General features: G+C 50.2%; 1 protein-coding gene across 2 annotated transcripts in view; it reads left to right on the forward strand.

Moving 5' to 3' along the window:
* The first annotated feature begins 5,344 nt into the window (after window positions 1–5,344).
* Window positions 5,345–20,688, forward strand: part of UNC93A (unc-93 homolog A) — a 37,527-nt gene continuing 22,183 nt past the window's right edge. The window contains exons 1-3 of one of the 2 annotated variants that reach the window (XM_074397152.1): window positions 5,345–5,508; window positions 10,077–10,236; window positions 10,691–11,449. The gene's annotated coding sequence lies outside the window, so the exon portion shown is untranslated. The remainder of the gene's footprint in view (window positions 5,509–10,076; window positions 10,237–10,690; window positions 11,450–20,688) is intronic. The other variant, XM_074397151.1, reaches the window with a different exon arrangement.

Genomic DNA, 20,688 nt, shown 5'->3' on the forward strand with positions numbered 1-20,688 from the left:
CCCTGAATGGCCCTTTCATTTATCCTAGAGACGACGGCACGGGAGGGTGGGCAGAGGGCAGCAGCCTGGCTCCTTTCCTTCAGTCCTCCTGATGAGGTTCTTGAACTCTGGCCTCAGCAGAAGCACCTGGAGAACGTGTTAACACCTGCACAGCTGGGCCGCAGCCAGGATTGCAATTCCCTCAATTGCCACCTGGTGACTCCCAAGGCTGCGATGCTCCTGGCCAGGGGAATACTCTGTAAGAACCCATGCCTGGCACAATCCTCCCATCCGGGCCTCCGCCCACATGGCAGCCCACGCCGGCAGCAGCCGTATCTTCCTGGACAGCTAAGCTCAAACACCCCTTTGTGTTAGTTTCCTGAGGTCACCACAGCAGGAACCCCTTGTCTCCCCGTCCTGGAGGCCAGAAGTCCGCACTCACCATGTCAGCAGGGCCACACTCGCTCCGAAGGCACCGCAGCAGGGAGGTGCTTCACCTTGCTCCTAGCTCTGGTGTTCTGGGAAACCCTTGTTTGCAGATGCGTCACGCCAACGTCTGCCTTCGTCCTTACATGCCACCTTCTCCCTGTGCGCCCCTCTCCTCCCGTGATGACACTGTCACATGGAACTCGAGGGTCACCCTGCTCCAGTGCAACCCCATCTCAACTTGATCAGTTCTACAAGTAAGGGCTTGTTCACAGGCACCAGGTTAGGGCTCCAATGTACCTTTCTGGGGGACACAACTCGACCCACAACCCTTTCTCCTCGGAAAGTTTCTTCACTAGAAGGGTCCTCTTCCCCCCGACCCCCGACACTGCATCCTTCGTGATGGGGCCCTGCTCCCTCATCCCACTGACAGCCCCCCGACAACAGCACTCATCTTATGCACCCCTGGGTGCTCCACAGCCCCCAGCATTGCACCCTCTGCTCATAGTTTGGGGCCAGTTTGTTAAGAGATGGCATCAGCGACTTTAACGCCTGGCCAAGTTGTGACAAGCTCTGTTTTAAGAACTTGAGGGGGACGGAAGGCAGCAAACCACACTGCCATGTGTGTACCTATGCAACAATCTTGCATGTTCATCATATGTACCCCAAAACCTAAAATGCAATATAAAAAAATAATAATAATAGCTATTCATATTGAAAACAGTTGATTAAAAACACAATGTAAATAATTATCAAATGTAACTCTTTTAAAATAAGATAAAATAAAAGTTATCATTTGAAGTAAAAAAAAAAAAAAAAAAGAACTTGACACAGAGCTTCACAACAGCCACTAACAGGTATATGCTGTCAGTATCCTCATTTTAGAGAAGAAAAAAAGAGGTGCAAAATGATTGGGTGATTTTGAGAGGCCGTGGCCAATAGATGCCACAGCCACACGTGAACGTGGATGGACGGGTGCTCTAGACCATGCCAGACGTGAACCCAGATCGATGTGCACTCTAGACTATGCCACATGTGAACGCGGATGGATGGGTGCTCTAGACTATGCCACATGTGAATGCGGATGGATGGGCGCTCTAGACCCTGCCAGGTGTGAACGTGGGTGGACAGGCATGAACGCAGGTGGACGGGCGCTCTAGACCATGCCAGATGTGAACCCAGATCAATGGGCACTCTAGACCATGCCAGGTGTGAACGTGGGTGGACGGTCATGAACGTGGGTGGACGGGTGCTTCAGACCATGCCAGACGTGAATGCAGATGGTCAGGCATGAACCCGGGTGGATGGGCGCTCTAGACCATGCCAGATGTGAACCCGGATCGATGCACACTCTAGACTATGCCACATGTGAACGCGGGTGGATGGGTGCTCTAGACTATGCCACATGTGAATGCGGATGGATGGGCGCTCTAGACCCTGCCAGGTGTGAACGTGGGTGGACGGGCATGAACGCAGGTGGACGGGTGCTCTAGACCATGCCAGACGTGAACCTGGATCGATGGGCACTCTAGACCATGCCAGGCGTGAACGTGGGTGGACGGGCATGAACGTGGGTGGACGGGCATGAACGTGGGTGGACAGGCGCTTTAGACCATGCCAGACGTGAACGCGGATGGCCAAGCATGAACCCGGGTGGATGGGCGCTCTAGACCATGCCAGACGTGAACCCGGATCGATGGGCACTCTAGACCATGCCAGGTGTGAACGCAGATGGATGGGCGCTCTAGACTATGCCACATGTGAACGCGGATGGATGGGCGCTCTAGTACATGCCAGGCGTGAACATGGGTGGACGGGCATAAACGCGGGTGGACGGGCGCTCTAGACCATGCCAGACGTGAATGTGGGGGCAGGAGGGTGCTCACATGGACCACCCTCTCTGACTCTGAAGCCTTGCCCCGGGTTCACGGGCTCCTGGAGACACTGAGTCTTACCTGGTCTCCAAGCCACTCCCTGAGGAGCAGAGTGGAGCACGAGCCCCATTGCCCATTAGCAAATCAAAGTGAGAAACGAAGGCAGCTGCTGGGGGATTGGGGCAAATGGCCTGTGTCTGTCCCTAGCAGCCAGGGCGATCACGCACGGTGGCCGCTTTCTTCGCCTTAACCAGTCCAGCCATCCTGACACTCTTGCCTTTTCTTTCTTGCGGGATGTTGAGAAAGGAATGCTCACTGACACTCACACATCCAGCTGGCTGCTTCCCAGCGTCCTACAGGAGAGCTACTGGCTTCCAGCAACACAGGATGGGCTCTGCAGGGGAATCCTGGCCACGCCTGGAGATTCCAAGATCAAAGAAAGGCATTCCGGATGCAAAGGATTTTATCTTGGAAAGCTGCTTTGAAGATATGATAGTTACTCCTTATTGTTCACTTTAAGGCAAGCAATTTACATTTTTATGTGTCAGGCTCCTCTGTGAAGTGGGTAAAACTAGCTTAGTTTGCTCCCATCTCCTGTTCTGTCCTGCTGGATTTGCAATTGTGCTTCACTGAACGGCCATCAGACGTCCATTCACCGACTGTGTGTGCGGGGCTGGAGTGGGAGGTGAGAGGCGGCCTTTCAGACTCACTCTGCTGTGAGCCCCAATTCAGGAGGCACCCTCTTTGTTGATGCTCCCTCAGAACTAAAGAGAGACTCTAGCACCACCCTTTTTCCTGGTGCCCTGTCCATAACTAAGTGTCCAGGAATGTCCTCTGCAAGCATTTTCTCTGCTCATTCTCCTGGCAATCCTGTGAAGGAGATGTTTTCTCCATTCTACAGGAGAGGACTCTGAGGTTCAGAAAACTCAAGTCAGAGAACGTGTGAACTTGGACTCTGCTGCCTGACCTGTGCCGGACTGCAGGCTGCTGCTGGAGCGCTGCGGTTTCGGGTACCTGGCCAGAGCACTGTGTCCACCAAGCACACTTCTTCCATCGTCCCAGCCTCTCCTGTCAGGCTCAGCAATGGAATTGAGCAGGGGGGCCCTGTGCTCCACGCAGGCTGGATCCAGAAACATCTGAGGATCTGAAGCCCTCAGAGGGGGACAGAATGGGGAGCACAGAGACAGCCTGGAATGAGCTTGCGGAAAGTCGCTTATCCACCAGGAACTCCGGTTCTGAACTTCTAAGCAACAGTTAACTTCTCTTGGAGTAAGCCCCTGAGGACTGGGCCTTAATACCTGTGGTGTTAGCTGCACTCAAAGAAACCTGGGCTGCTTACTGAGCCCTCGGGAGCCTTGACCTCTCTAAAGCAGGAGGAGCTGTGACACCGGCCTCGCGGCATTCGAGCAACGTTAAATGACTTGCACTATCTGGGCGCTTCTGGACCAATGTCCCACCTTGGGAGGTGCTGGGCGAATATTTATTTCTCTACTTCAAGGCAGCCTTTCTACCTTGTTCCTCTTCTCAGCTGCCTTTCTCTGAGCCTTCTTCATCTCTCTGTTCATTTCTGTGAGATAAAGATAGTTACAACTGCCCTAATATTTCAGGGCAAGAAGCACCGTGAGCTGACGTCGCTCTACCCACCGCCTGCCATGATTATCCTTTTCTAGCAATATTCATTCCTCCAGCTTCACTTCATGCAACGAGTGAAACCAGAGTCACAGCACCGGGGCAGCTGAGCCTGTCTAAGCCTCCACCTAATGACAGACATGCTTGAGTCCCACAGTCACAAGGAGGATGAAGTCTCTCCCTGGCTGGACCTGGACTGCAGTCGCATTTAAGAGCTCAGCATTTCATGCCCCTGCCAGTGTGTGTTCAGTCAGGGGCAAGCTGTGGCACCGGGCCCGGAAGCACGTGAGGGCTCTTACCAGGGAAGGGGCCGCCCGAGTGGCCTGAGTGGCTGTGCGCAGCCTTTGCTCCCGAGACGTGCCGGGAACAGGCATCTCCGCAGGCCCAGGCTCCTCTGGCGGCCCTCGGAGCAGGGCCCTGTTGGACAAGGTGATGGTGGAGGGGAAGAAACGAAGAGGACTGCCTCAGAGATTAGAGCTGCCTGGAAGCTGGGTGCCCCCTTTCAAGGCAGAAACTCGGGGTTTTGCATCAGGAACCTGTTGAGGAAGTTCTCGTCAGGCCGAGGAACATGACCAGGACCCAGCCCCATCACTGATGACTGCATAATGTGTGTGGGAGCCGGGCATGGTGGCTCACGCCTGTCATCCCAGCCCTTTGGGAGGCCAAGGTGGGAGGATCACTTGAACTCAGGAGTTTGAGGCTGCCAAGGCAAAATAGTGAGAACCCATTTCTACAGTAGTAATAATAATAATAAAGCCAGGTGTAGTATTGCATGCCTGTAGTTCCAGCTACTTGGGAGGCTGAGGTGGGAGGATCTCTTGAGCCCAGGAGGTGGAGGCTGCAGTGAGTCATGATTGTGCCACTGCACTGTAGCCTGGCTGACACAGGGAGTCCCTGTGGAAGAAAGAAGAGAAAGAGAGAGAGAAAAAAGACTTTCCTTCTTAAACTAAAAAGAGTACGTGTGTATATAGGCATCACACACACACACACACCCTTTCATTAATCACTCGCTGGGCCCCAGGCACTTGCCGTGTACTTAACGTCAGCTTCTTGGTACACGCATCCATAAGCCCGTTGGAGGTGAAAACCTTAATCAGCCTCGGTGTCTGGTCCCAGGTCCCACAGCGGTAGCATGGGAAGCCACAAGCTGACCGCTAGGCCAATGTAACCACCGTGCCGCATGGCCCCTAAAGGTCGTGTCCGGTTCTGGATAAACGTGTCCAGTTGGTTCAGGTTTCACGGCGAGGCACAGAGGACCTGACCACTCCGCGCTCATTGCTCTCCCCAGCTGGCTGTGGCCTGAAAGTGCCTGAACACTGCGGCCGTCTTGCATCAGCCATTCAGGGGGTGGTTACTCACCGGAGGGCCTCAGCTGGGACAAAAGTCCACTTCTGTCCAATCAGCGTAACTGTGAAAACAACCCTTTTGTGCAGGGACAGAGTAAAGAAACGTTAAATGTGAATTTGCATCAGGTGGACATTTTCAAATGGGACATTTTCACTTTTACCTGGTGGACCATCAGGACAGGACGCGGCAGCCAGAGGGGCCCTGATACATGACTGAGAGAGGAATGTTTGGGTGGCCATGACCAGGCTGACAGGTGAGCAGGCTGGGAAAACCCAGCGAGGAGCGTGGCTGGAGGCCGGGGAACAGGCAGCCTGCTCAGGGCTCACGTGGGTGAGTGAGGTTCCGGGTCCGGCCAGAGCACTCTGGCTCAGTGCTGAGGGAACCGAGAGGAGCCGTGCCCAGAGACCCAGCCTTGGATCGGGAGCTGCAGCTCAGGGAGCTCTGTGTAGTGCTTCACGGCTCTGAGAAGAAGAAAACAAGTACAAGCTACAAACTTCAAATTGAGGAATGTTGGTGATTTTGCAAATGAGATAAATGCTCCTATATTTGCATTTGAAATTGGCATTGGCACAAAATAGGTTGACTAAGAATTTTTAATTTTCCTTCTTGGAATGGCAATGTAGCAAATAAAAGAATTCCTAGGAAAGTGGGGTGAGGGAGAGGGAAGGAAAAAGCTCTGCATTTTAGTACCATAATGGCACTTTCTCCTGCTTTCTATACAGGCCACACTACATTGTGTTATGTCTTGGGCCTCTAAATTCTGCAGCTGGTCCTGGTAGAGAGCTGAGAAGTCAGAACAAAGAACTCATGCCCAGAGACCCCACACAGGTGGGGGGCGTGGGCCTAGGCGTCTGTGTTGATGTTGATGCTGGAGGGAATATGAGGCCTGTCTGACCCCCACTTTTCATCATGGCCTGAGCCTGTCTGACCGCCACTTTTCATCACGGCCTGAGTCTGACCCCCACTTTTCATCATGTCCTGAGCCTGTCTGATCCCCACTTTTCATCATGGCCTGAGCCTGTCTGACCCCCACTTTTCATGATGGCCTGAGCCTGTCTGACCCCCACTTTTCATGACGACCTGAGCCTGTCTGACCCCACTTTTTATCATGGCCTGAGCCTGTCTGACCCCACTTTTCATGATGGCCTGAGACTGTCTGAACCCCACTTTCCATCACGGCCTGAACCCGTCTTTTAGGTTAAATTTTAAGAGCACCCTGGCTGAGGAGGAAATCCATTCAGACGGTTGTGACATGGGACTTTTCCTTTGACTTTGGCCGCCTTGTGCACAGGAGCTGTAGTGGCTCATTTCACTCAGGTGCAGTCTGTGGACAGCTAATGTTAACAGCCCAGCAAAGGGTCAGGGACACGGCCTTCCGCACCGGCCCTTGTCGACACCCAAGTTCTTGTGCAGTGTCCAGGGAGAATCAGGTCACACGAACTGTTTAAATGATGACACAGGTGGAACTGGAAAGGGGACGGTGTAGAAAGGGGATCTTCCCCTGAAGCCCCGCCCTCTCCGGCCGGGCTCCCCGCTAAAACACCATCGGAAGTTGTCACTGTCATATCTGACGCTCAGCCGCCTGTATCCCCAACATTCAGCAACTCGAATCCCCACCAGTCAGCAGCTCGCCGCCCTGACGGCCTGCCCCAGAAGCTTCTTTGCTCTGCCAAACGAAGTCTTTTTATACGGGCACAGGATAGGGAACACAGATGGCCAAAAAGGCCAAAGGGTGAGCTGCTTTCACTTAGGGCCAAAGTTCTAGGTTTGAGGGTGGACTTGAGCCAGGAGCCTGTCCATTCTGTACCAGTTGGGGGTCCTTAGAATTGTATTTCTGGTTTACAGGCTCGTCTGCCTGTGATGCCCTTTGCGACTGCCCGGGCAAGGCCCTAATGCCAACCTGCTCCTCTCTACTGGGTCCTTTTAACCCAGGCGACGTGAATCGCTTACTCTCTTTCTCCTCTTTGCTCTGGTCCCTGGGGAGGCAGGTCCATTTTCCTTCCTCTGGCTTGTGTACGCTGGGCCAGGCCCTGTCTCTCTGCGACTGCTCAGCTTTTCAAGAACCAGAGCACTGAGGAAGCAGGACTCAGGTCCCTGACTCCCAACGCCAGGTGCAGCCCACCCTGAGCTCAGGGATGGTGGTGCACGACTCTAGTCCCAGCTACTCAGGAGGCTGAGGCAGGAGACTCACTCAAACCCAACTCAGGAAGTAGAGGTTGCAGTGAGCCAAGATGGTGCCACTGTCCTCCAGCCTGGGCTACTGAGGAAGATTCTGTCTCAAAAAAAAAAAAAAAAAAAAAAAGAGAGAGAGAGAAGAAAGAAAGAGCCAACTGAGACCCCCAGGAGCCAAACCAAGATAGACACCCTGAATTGGGTTACAGACAACCCGTGCTGGAGCTACAAACTGACACCCCTCAGTGGGACTACAGACACCCCACCAGGGGATACAGGGCAAGTTGGCAGAAGGAAGGAGGCGTTGGCTACACCTAGGATACTCGCCATTCCAGACACCCTGCAATGAAGTGACAGACAGATACTCTGCCACAGGGCTACAGACAGATACGCTGTGATAGGGCGATAGTTAAGGGAGGTCTCCCAGGACCGTTTCTCTATTGAAGTGAAATCCATGTGCATTGGGTCCGCAGCGCCCCACCAGTAGAGAGAATACCACAGTTAGCCCCCATCCAAGAGAACTGGGTGGCCATTTGGTCTGGCCTCTGGATCCATTGCTGGAGGGGGGCTACGGAACCATCGGAAGCTAGCCACACGGGAGATCCTGGATGAACCCACACATTTGTAAATGCCCAAGGGGTTCACCTTGCCCACTGCGTAGACATCCGATTTTTCAATAGAGGGTAATTGCAATAGAGAAAGAGTAATTTACGCAGAGTCAGCTGGATGGCAGACCAGAGTTTTATCATTACTCAAATCAGTCTCTGTTTAGAATTTTAACCCATTGCTTATATTTTGTTGTTTGCGAAGGAGAATGGGCTTCCAGGAATCAGAACACATATTCTCTCCTTAACTCAGTTGAGTATGACCATAAATGAAGTGTGCAGTACTCATGATATGGTCCACAGAAAAATATGTATTTTGCATGAAGCAGGGCAATGAAACAGAAAAATCAAAGGACAAAGCATTTAGTTTGCACACGGAAGAGGATAACAAAGACGCCAGACCCTTATCCTTGGAGAATAGAAAAGGTGGCAAGTATGAAAGAGATTCGGACTGCCTGACATATGACAGTCAGTTGAATTTCAGTGGAGTCCAGCTAGGAAAATAAGACTGCATGAAATACCTAGAAGATAAAACCAGGCAATCCACAATTCACTGTGAAATTTCATAATAAACCGTGTTCTCAGAGAAGTCCATGAGCGCAGGGAGGTATGCGCTTTGGGTGAATTCCAGCGTCCTTGCCTCCTCAGCCCCAGCACTGGCCTTTCACTGATTCACAGTAGTTTGAGATCTCAAAACCCAGTCTCGTGTTTCAAGGTACAGATACAACTGTACATTAGATACTCAGAAGCCAAGGATGTGGTTTCAGGATCAGCAAAGCTGGCCACCAGCCTTGAGAGCAGCTCCTCACTCCCTGCAGGCTCTCCCTGAGCTCAGATGGTGCCTTCAAAGCCTTTGTCCAGGCTGGGGGAGGGGAAGCAGGAGCACATGTGTTAATGAGGGGAAAATGCTGTGTGCTTTCCAGAGAAAATGCTGAATTCATTACAGCAGCGTCCTAATTGCTGTTAGGAAATAGGCACCCTTCCCTCTAAATAGAATCCCATCTTTCAAAGCCTTCAATTCCCTGTCCTTGAGGTTTTTCTTCAAAGAGAGCTGAGCACATTCCCCCAGGCACCAGGGGGCCCTGTGCACTTCTTGTCCTGCTGTTTCTATGGACAATTTAAAAAGGATTATGGATATTTCAGTCCTTAACACAGTCAGACCGAGAGCCCTGAGGCCGCTCAGTCGAGGTCACCTGGAGCAGCTCCCTTTGTGGGTCCCTTTGCTGGCTGGAACCCGGTCCTGGGAAGAAGAAAGGCTGAAGTTCCCCGAGTGCCTCCCCAGCCAGCCCCCCAGGCCAGAACGTGGCGGGCCCCACCCTGGGCTCTCACTTGTCTGCAGTGGATGAATAAGGGCCCCCAGAGCCGGAAGCTGGAGCTTACAAGGGACGTAAGCGCCTCACATGATGGGCCTATGGACCAGGGTATAACCCGCTGACACGGGAGAGGGCGCTGCTGTTTTAAGCTGAGCTGAAGCAGGAAGTGCTACTGAGTCGCCTTCATGTGGCACTGTTAGCCTGCACGTCGTCATCTGTAGCTAATGATTGTGACCTCTGTGTTGCATCCTCAAATAAGAGGACAACTCATTTAAACTTTCCCACCAAATCCTTTCACCTTGTGACAGACTCCGGAACACTCAACTCCGTGGGTGCGTCTTCCCAGGTCCAACCTCACCTTTGACTTTCAATAAACCTTGATAAAATTATTTCTGCCTCAACAGCCTTAATTTCAGCTGTCAATCTCAAGTCTACCCGTGATGGGGGGAGCAAAGCAGAGGACACGATTTGCACAGCATCTTACGGTTACAGGAGTCACTGCCGACAGGACCCAGGACAGCGGGAGTGCAGTCGGCTTCAGATAAGAGACAAAAGCAAGGCTTCTGATGGGGGTTAAGTTGACGGGCTGTGTGAGCAGGTTGGATTTGAGGGAAATACTGAGTATGGGCCCATGATGGAGAACTCACAATTATTTTTAAACATTTTATAATGTAAATTCGATCTGTTTCAAAGTTATATTGCACGTAAACTGATTGATATCATATTTTCAGAGTTTAAAACTATACGACACCCCTGACTCAGTCATCTCCGTCACTGGCGTGTGCATGGTAAACAAAGGAAGAATTGACGCATCAAACAATGACTCCACAGAGATCCACCAGTCCGGACTCCCAGGAGGTGCACACCAAAAAGCGCCTGAGGCTGCTCCCGGTCAGTGTAGGGTTTGTTTTGTCAAGTTTTCCCAGGATATGCCTGGGAAAAGGGAACACAGAACCACAGGAACATCTGCCATCTGTGCGTTTTCCAAAGAGGATTTTGGGGGCTTCAACACTTAAAGAGGAGAAGTGGGCAGGAGGGGACAGCGGGAGGGGAGGGTCAGGCTCCTGTGAGGCTGCGATTAGACGGACTGAATCCACGGGTTGTGTGTGAAAAGGAGGGATGGGGAACACTCACCTATGTATTCACCTCATGCTCAGTAAGTTGTCACTTTACCTAAGGTAAGGTGACCGCAGAGCAGCTGCCTGGGAGACATCTGGCCTTCTGCCTAAGGTTGTCTGCTTAGGAACAAAAGCAAAGGCAGCTTCTTGCATGACTCAGCTTCTGACATTATCTTTTCCGTTGGGCATAGTGAATGGGGTCCTGAGATTTTATTTTCCTTTCACAGAAGGAAGTGGATCCCTTCTGGTCTCTCACAGAAGAGGGTGGGGTCTTCACCAAGTTCATTTGTAGAGGGTGTCCCTGCAGTGGCCCCAAGACAATGCCCCCGTGTTCTGCACACTGTTCCTACCCTGTCCACAAGGATGGGCCTCGTGGCCATGTTGGTGGCCTCTGAACACCTCCTACGCCCTGTGAATGAGCCTGAGCGGGGAGATACAACTCAAGGGCATCACTATCTGCCTCTTTCCTAAGAATTGTGCTTTGGAACTGTGAGAGAACTGAGGAACTTCTTCCTTCTGGGTGAAATTAGAGAGAGTATGCTTCATGGTTGAGGAAAGACAGAACTACTGAATCAGGTAACTGGTTGGATCAAGGTTGATACTGGAAATGCCCATCAGCAGGCCTTTAAGTTGAACTTGCTGTGTCAGTAACAAAAAGGAGAACAAATTTATCTCTGTCACAGCATTTAGAATCACCTTCAACAGGAAGCCCAACCCATCCTTGTTTCCCTTAGCAAAATAAACAAGCACATCAACCTATCCTTCAGAGGTTCTTCTGAAGCTGAAGTTACCACGATTGCCAGCAGGGTGTCCCACCAGGAGGACCCCAAAGAAGTCACCCCACCAAGCGGAGCCCCAGGAGCTTCAGGGCACATCATGAGCACGTCCTCCTACTCCCGAGCTGCCTGTTTGTTCTGAGACCAGAAAGTCATACATGCCCTCCCTGGCCAGGAGCGAGATTGGATGGGAGCCAAGGACATGACCAGGTGAATATTTCTTGCAGATAAAAGGCATCCAGGAGCCCAGCACAGAGCAGGATTCTAATACTCACTCCCTGGCCTGAAAGGCCCCTGGGAAACGGGAGGAGAGTGTGTGTGCAGCAGCCAGCAGCTCCACAAAACTCCCATAAAATGTGTATCTTTTTACAACGTAGCCGGTGTGTGGTGAGAGGGCAGATTTAGGCTCTGTGACTAAACTCTGCGTGGATCAGGGGCTGTCAAAAAGGTGACAGGGGCTGCTGGCCTCGTGGACTGGGGACTCTTCATCTGCCAGGTGCGGATGTCCACAAGTCAAGCCAAACAGTAGGCTGTTCAGAAGCTGGCGCAGCAGGCCAGCCGGCAGCAGTGCCCACATCTGCGGGTGGAGCTCAGCCCATGTGGCTGACGCTCAGGCTCACCCCTTGACTTTCCTCTCAGAGGAGATAAGGATTCTGGTTTCCCAATTAAAGAAAAGGAAATGAAAAACTCCAAGTCATGGTGACATTAGATGACAGACTTCTTACTTCCTGAGAAAGTGGACTGAGACTTCATAGTCTTCCCTTAAGATTCACGTGGAAATACGTGTGTGATGTCAGAAATAAAACCCAAACAGACTAGCAGACTAATTTTTATCGTACCAGGGAGAGGCTCATGCCAGAATCCGTCTTGGCCGGGTGGCTTGTCTTGGACTTTTCTGGGATGGTAGATAAGTGTCAGACAGGGTGATGTGGAACTGGGGGGTGCCTCAGCCCATCGGCTGACCAGGAAACACTTTCAATGTGTCTGTGTCATTCCAGAGGTCTAGAGGTTCTACTCTCGGCTACTCAACCGTGAGACAGAGAGTGGAGGCCTGCAGGGTGTGGATGTGGCCTCGTCACAGGTAAACAAGAGGTCATCCCACACCTGATGGGGTCAAGAGAAAGTGTGCATAGGGGGCCCCACCCAGGTCTGTGGGAGAGAGTGAGTTTTTTGTGCTGATCCTTTCCTGGAACAGAAAAATGTGGTGCGATGTTCGGGAAAATAAGTTGGGGCATTTTACGACTATCCATGTTTTCTTAGAGTATGGGCTCAGTCAGGTTCACCCGAAAATGTTGTCAGGTTCATTATTGCCAGTAAAAGCACCAACAGATTTTGTAGCAAATGTTCAAGGAACAGTGGGGTTGACTATAGATTTTCTTGTGTCCCAAATATTACGTGAAATGTGGATTCCATGTGTGATGAAAAAAGCTAAACTCTGTAAAATATTTGAAGGTATTTATTTTGAGCCAAGTATGAGGACCATGACCCAGAACACAGGTCCTGAGAATGTGTCCCCAAGGTGATCGGGCTACAGCTTGGTCTGATCTGTTTTAGGGAGACAGAAGACATCAGTCAATGCGTGTAAGGAGTGCATTGGTTCAGTCCTCAGGGGCAAGAGAACTCAAAGCAGGGGCTTCCAGGTCATAGGTGAATTCTTAAATTTTTGGAATAGTAATTGGTTGAAGGAGTTATTATCTAAAGATCTGGAATCCATAGAAAGGAGTGTCTGTATTCCCATCACTCTGGAAGGCACAGGTGGGCAGATCACAAGGTCAGGAGTTTGAGATCAGCCTGGCCAACATGATTAAACCCCATCTCTACTGAAGATACAAAAAATTAGCTGGGCATGGTGGTGGGCACCTGTAATCCCAGCAGCTTTGGAGGCTGAGGCAGTAGAAGTGCTTGAACCTGGGAGGCAGAGGTTGCAGTGAGCCAAGATGGAGCCATTCATTGCCCCACAGCCTGGGAGACAGGGTGAGACTTCATCACAAACAAACAAACAATAAAAAGAAGACGAAGAAAAGCAAGGAGTATCTAGGTTCAGATAAGCAGTTGTGAAGACCAAGGTTCTTATTATATAGATGAAGTCTCATAGGTGGCACTCTTAGAGACAATAAATACCAAATGTTTTCTGTTCAGACCTTTAAAAAAATGCTAGACTCTGTGCTAATCACATTGGGGTCCACAAAGACCTGGAAAACGACGAGAATTTTCTACAAAATGCAGATTTCCCTTCAAGAGACAGCTTTGCAAAGCCATTTCAAAATGTGTTAAAGAAATGTTTTTTGGGGTAAAATATTTTGTTTTCTTTCAAAGCCTGCTATCTGTGATGTGATGCTATGGTAAAGTTAGGGTGCAATGTGGTAGCTTATTTCTACAAAGAGCCTTTTGCCAGGCTTAAGTTCTCTGTTTTCATGTTAATTCTGGCCTGTTGTTCCTGAATTCCAAAGCAAGGAGAGTATAAAGAGGTCCATCCACCTTGCCTTCCCATGGTGGCCTGAACTAGGTTGTCAGGATTCTATGGAATCCCCTTGGCTGAGAAGAGGGGGACCTTCAGTGAGTTGGGGGTATTACAATGTCATTTTTGGTTTACAGTTATCTGAAAGTGAGTTGGGTAAGGTGGCAGGGAAAGAAGTGGGTGCAGGTACATCTGCAAAGATGATTTCTGTGCCAGCCTGCCTTTGAAACATGCTCACGCCTTCACTGCCCCGCATTGCCCACCTGCTAGAATCAGCTGTGGAACGCACCTAGTTTGAGATACACATACCTTAATTTTCATTCTTTCATCATTGGTCTGATGAATAAAAGGTAACAGAGAACTTTCATCATGTTCAGAAAGAAATTATAAATACCCAGTGGTTAAAAGAGTATAGTCACAAGAAAGAATGTCCAAAATCCTTCATCAATAACAATTTAAAATATGAAAAGGACAGTAATTTGTTGATATTTCAAAGATGAATTGAGTCTTTCTGGTATGTGGGCACTTCAGGAAATGTTTTCGTAGCATCAGGGTCTCACAGTACATTACCTGTCCTCTGGAAAGGTTCACATTCAAGGTCAGGCTTTCTCTTGTTTCGGCAGAGCATGTACGTCCTCCTAAAATTCTATGAAAATCCAACAAATACTTGCTGAATGCAAATGGAGTGCAAAACCCAGGACACAATGCTCTCTGGCTCCTGCTCAGGTCTGGAGCTGGAGGCAGTCTTGTAAAACAAGCCTTGGGCCGTCTCCAAAACGCTATGGATGGGGGAGATTTCACCAGAACCCTGTTATAAGTAGAATTTTCAATGCCGCAAAAGAAGTAGCACTGGAAGAGAAATTTCCTCAGCAAGGCAATTGACTTTTGTAGAAGGGTGTGGCTCACAGATGGAACAATGGCCAGGGCACACCTGGACAAGGAGGGGAAGGGGCGTTTATGCCTGCTGGAGGTTGCCCCTCCTGCTGTGTCATTGCCCTGTTGGCTTGGGTTAGACCACACCGTCTAGTCTAATTCCGATTCGCTATTTTAAAGGGAGCAGGGGTAGAGCTGGAGTGGCAGGAAGGACAGTTCTGGGCAGGTCAGGGCTGGTAAGCAGAAGTCAAAGCAGGTGACCGTAGCAGGTGACCGGGATGAGTCAGGATGGAGCAGGGGGCCGGGGGAACGGATGTGAACTACTGATTAGAACTGGTGGAAACGTTTACTGAAATTACAAGAAAGTTAAGCTTTAATGCAGAGAATTAAACAATAGGAAAGCTGAACATACTGACATACTGATTCTTTGAAGAGAAACTTGAGGTTCACTGTATCTACAAACCCAATGGATAGGGGAGCACTTACAGCCCCTCTGCTGCAGCATGGGCTCTTTCTTCTCTGTATTTATGTTTTAAACTTTATGTGACATTTTTCTTCACAGATCACAAGGATAACAACTGTGTTATTAGAGCTTGTAGATATTGTCTGGCTCAGTGTTAATTAACAGCTGATGAGCAAATAAGTCAAGATACTCAGCTCCTGAAAAACTAAGGGACACCTCGTGAAGGCAGTGGGGGGAAAGTGGTTTTGCAACAGCTTCGGAACACCTGGACTTGGGTTGGGTGGGGGACAGGAGAGGGGACTAGAAAGAGAAGGCCCGGCGCACCCTTCCTCTCCGCTAAGCCCTTTTCATTAGATTCTCCACACAGAGCTCATGTTGCCCAGTTGAGTAGGTACCGATGATGGCTTTTGGGCCACTGGAAATACAACATTCAGTATCATATCATTAAGTGAACACACTGGGTAAGAAAGACACAGGAAATGGGGATTCCTTTGAAAAACACAGTTTTGCCTGTACTGCTCACACACAACCCATTTTCCCGAGAAGGGCCCTGGTCCCATGTCCAGGCTGCAGACCCACAGCCTGGGACTCTGAGGGCAGTTGACACAGGTGGCCGTGTGGACAAATCATGGCTTCTTGAGAACATTGGGGGATCTCACTACAGATGTCCGTGGATCCCTATCTTGGGAACTCTGGATACAGTGCACGCAGCCCACCAACCCCAGAGCCCTGGAGGTACCATGCTGTAAACACAGAACTCTTACTCGCCTTACGAGTCATAATCCTCCCAGTTCTCACATCATCAGCTTGATTTTCTCCTTGGCTGAGCCAGTGTGAGTCTCCCATTTCTTCCCACACCGTCTGAGCCTTCAGGCCCTGCCAGGTGGCCCCACTGCAGAGAGGCAGGCCTGAGTGGTCACGTAGGTGTGTGGTTACCGGCCAGAGGGAGGGTGGTTGGCCGTCTGGGACACCGTGCCCGGGCACACTCCCTGCCACACAGGCTGGCCCTGAGCCATGGTGTTTAGGCCAAGGGGTGGAGCCCTGAGCGGTTGTTGTCACATGTCTTCCCATGTGTAATGTGCAGAATTCGGAAACTACTTGCTGAAGGCAGGATCACCACGTACACAGCTGTCCGCCAGGGTTCATCCTGGAGTCCAGCCCCACTGCCTGCTTCTTTCCAGCCCATCGTAAACCGGTCAGGACAAAAGGAGTTGCCCAGCCGGGTGGGAAGTGAGCCGGGACCTAAATGATGGGCGACGAGCCGGGACTCACACTGCAGTGTCCACATGGGCTTGATGGCTGCCTGCCTCGGCCTGTGGGGCTGGCAGGGATGAGAGTCAGCCTCGGTCGCAAGCCCAGGACTGGGTGGTGGCATCGGCGTCCCTGCAGCTGTGCTGACCCGGGCGGCAGCGCCTGGTGCCTAAGCTCCCATTCACAGTTTCTTTATAGACCACCACGGAGTGGAGGTTCTGTAGGGCAGCATGGGGAAGGGGCTCAGCCATAAGAGCGGGCAGGCCAGAGGGCAGGTGGGGCTTAGCTTACCTTGTAGAGTTCTACGTGTGACAATTCCTTTATAAGAGCATGGCTTTCTTTAAAAATTGTATTCTTCTTAAATGAGATGTTCTTATGAAAAGTACAGAAATGGTATATACGTGCATGAAATAAAGGAGTAAACATGCCCCTTTCCTCCCACCAATTCTATTGTGCAGAGGAATTTGATCTCTCTCTCCATATATATATATAATATATTATAATATATATAATATATATTATATATATTTATATTATATATATATGTATTCACAAACACACACGATAATAGATTCTGTATATATGCACGCTATACATATCTTTATATTCAGATATATTCATATATATTCATATAAATAGATTCATGTATATATGGACACGCATGTATGCAAAATGTGTATATGCATTTTTAGTCAACACTAAGCAATAATTTTCGGTGCTTGTCTTTACAAGGTGTTCTCCCTTCATCCTGTCAGGCACCTCCTTTCCAGTCTGTCTTTCTAGAGCTTTCCAGCAAAACCTTTCCAAGGACAGTGCAGAGTTTCCAGCAGGCGCTGCTGAGAGCCCCACCCTGCACGCACAGGCCTTGTCGCCCGCTGGGAGGGAAGAAGCGTGGCACGGTGGCTGCTCGAGGGACCACTGAAAAGAGCGGTCACTGCACCGTAGCTGGAGGCAAACGGGGAGAACGCCCGAGTCTCCCGGCGGACACTCGCTGGGATCTCAGCAGCCACGCGCCGCGAGAGCCGCTGGGACCAAGGGGCTTGGAATGGTCGCATCCACCCAGGCGGAGCTATCTTGCCTGGGGACAAAGTTCAAATCGTGTGGATGCGTGTGGTTGCGGGAGCAAAGGCACAAAATGCCATTGGAGACTGTGGACATGGTTTACCGTCGCTGTATCTTTGTCTGTACAGACAAGAACTGATGGAAAAAATGCCAGAAAATCCAGCACGCTCAGCACTCTGCCCCTGATCCGGCACGGGAGACCAGGAGGGCCTCGGCCTCCACTGTCCAATCACAGCCGTGCTTGCCCTCAGGTGTCCAATCACAGCCGTGCTTGCCCTCAGGTGTCCAATCACAGCCGTGCTGGCCCTCAGGTGTCCAATCACAGCCGTGCTGGCCCTCAGGTGTCCAATCACAGCCGTGCTGGTCCTCAGGTGTCCAATCACAGCCGTGCTGGCCCTCATGTGTCCAATCACAGCCGTGCTGGCCCTCAGGTGTCCAATCACAGCTTTGCGTCCTCCACGCACTCAGCTGGCTCTTTTCCACCCAAGGCACCACCTGCTCCGGGCTGCGGGGCTCGGGGCTGCAGCCCTGGTGGTGCCTGGGTGAGCCGAGCTGCTCTCTCTGCAGCCGGGCACCGCGCTGCCACCGTGTGGAGGGGGCTGTGGATAGCGTGTGCACCATCCCACACTGCCAGTCATCCCACCTGCTCTGGTTTGGAATCACACGCCTCTCCGTGGGAATTTGTTGGTGTTCTCTGTTTTGCTTAGTTGTTCCCTGTCTGTTTCCCCCACTAGAACTCGGCTTCTATGAGACTGGGGACTCCCGGCCGAGTTGTCAGCCCGTACCGAGGTTTTAGATGCTTTGGAACATTGGCTAAGAGAAACACGTTCTCAAGCCATGGTTGCGCTACTACAAATTGTTCTTCCTTTAAACACACACACACTGCATGAGTACATTTATTTCCAAAATGTGAAATTCCCTAAAGTAGCCAATACTTTGTTCTACTCCCTTTAGAAACAGACACATTCTTCATCTTCGCACTGATAGAAAATCATGTTACATTCAAATTGATGGGGTGTTGCTTTTATTAACAGATTTCAGATGTAAATGTCAAGAAAACTGATATTAATTTGCTTACATGAGAACCTTCCTTAAAAAAGCAAACCATTGATTAGACTTCCCTTAAATGAGTCTTAGCTTCCTGGCAGGCAGTTTGCTGATTTCCAGCGCGGTTCTGCAGCTGGAGGAGCCCGTGGAGCTGCGGGAACCCAGCGGTGGCAGAACGGTGCCATCTAGCGGCCGCTGGAGTCGCGGTTCTCCAGAACAGGCCGCTCTGAGCTCTGCACCACCCAGGGTCTCTGTCGTTTTAACGTCCAATGAGTGACCCCCAGACTCTAGCACAACTTCAGAATCACCTCTGTTCTCAAGCTGACGGAGCCCAGCTGTTAATTTTAAGGAGTGGAATGGTTATGGACCTTTCGAGTCCTGTACACGCACATGTCTCCCGCCTTGGGAGGTCAGCCCTGGCCCAGGTCATGGCTCCAGTACGCACATGGCTCGTGATGTCAAAACCAGCTGTGACAAGCAAGTCAGCTCTGGGTTTCTAGAGATTGCATTCTCTTCCCTCAGGCAGCCCCATGTCTGTGGGAACGTGTGGGCTGCGGGAAGGCAGCTTCAGGGGTCGGGTAAGATAATATGTCCCTTTGCTTATGATGAAACCGCTGGGCAACCGGGTCTAAGACCTGCCCTGGTCACAGGAACACTGGCGAGGGCCAGGTGATCATCTCCTCTGAGGAACATTTGATTCTGCCGCAGAGAAAAGGCAGAGAGTGAAATATACTGTTTTTTTTTTTTTTAATCCCTTTTATCATAGATAAAGGGAAACAACTAGGAAGAAAAGAAAGAAAAAGCAGATGTAACTGAAGCCACGGTTTCAGAAATTCAATCCCAGAAGAAGCAGGGCTGCTGGAGGGACATGGAGGGAGTGGCTGGGAAGGGTGGAAACAGACTGGGTTTATTTGTGCACAAAGGGAAGCTCCTCAGGAGACACAGGCTGCTGAGAGGGATGGCAGAGCAGCTTCTAGAAACAGCCCCCAGAGCCAGAGAGCGAGTCCTAGAGGACGGGGCTGCTGAGTGTAAGCAACCAAGGGAGAAAGACCAGCAGGCAGTGCAATAAAACATCACGAAGTTCTTCTGATATCAAAATAGAGGTCATTCGTGGGAATGACACACAGGCCGGAACTGAAGTAAATGAAAGTGTTGCCAAAAAGTAAAAATAAGGTCAAAGATGATTCCCTGATGGAAGTGCAGGTTCTCCTAATTTCTTTACACATTATTCCAACTTGTATTTTCTCTGAAAGTCAAAATATCATCTTAGTCGATTAATATTCATTGATGATAACGTTTGTTGGTGAAGTTGAACTATGCATCTAGAAGTTGGCATTTATGCTGTCCTACAGGCTTCCAAATTATCCAAGTCTTGAACTTCTGCAACCCTGCTTTTCAAAGAGGAAACAGGTTCGGTGAGCCAGTGACCCACCTGAGATCACCCAGCTCAGAAATTATGGGATCAGGATGTGAACCCTTTGGGCTCATCTGTCTCCATGCTCAGAATCCCTTTGCTAGACTACGTCACTCTCATGGAAGCATGAGCATCCATGTTTGGTCAATATAGGAAGCTATTTTTTTCATGAATCTTTACTTTTAACGAGAATATGTTAAGTGACAAGAACTTTACCCATTTATCATTGACCATCATCTTCCAATGGTTTGACAAGCTTCCCTGAGCAGTGTTGCCAGCACGTGACATTTACCTGCAAGATTTGCCTTTAGATCTAAACTAGACAGAAATGGCCGACTTCACAGAACTTTGGAAACAATCTCCAAACACCAAGTTTGGCTTACAATGGAATAGAAAAGCGGATTTTCTTATTGTTAGCTATGTTTGGGGTAAGTTGTTTAAAGCTCTAGACTTGCCCGGTCTAATAGGATAGTCTAGAGCCACATGTGGCTATTAAAACTTAATTTTAATTAACTAAAGGGAGATGCAGTTGTGAGCTCAGTTTATCAGCTGTACTTGCCACATTTCGGAGACTCAGTAGTCACATGTGGTGAGTGGCTGCCTTACTGGACAACACTGCCCCAGACCAAAATACTCAGTCACTTCACTTTTCCTGAAGCTCAGTCTCCTGTGTTATAATGGGGCTAAGATTGCTGACATCATTATCATAGCACTGTGGCTGGTCACATGATAGAATGCATGAAACGCTTTGCTTATGGTGAAGGACTATACTTACGTACATTTGTTGTCTTTGATAATTGCTGAACGGTGTTGTGAAACCATATGGTCTTTGCAATACTAAGACTTTGGCCCCAGGATCTTATAATCACATTAGCACTTCT

The sequence above is a fragment of the Saimiri boliviensis genome, chromosome 4 (genome assembly GCF_048565385.1).
Source record: "Saimiri boliviensis isolate mSaiBol1 chromosome 4, mSaiBol1.pri, whole genome shotgun sequence".
NCBI classification, from domain to species: domain Eukaryota; kingdom Metazoa; phylum Chordata; class Mammalia; order Primates; family Cebidae; genus Saimiri; species Saimiri boliviensis.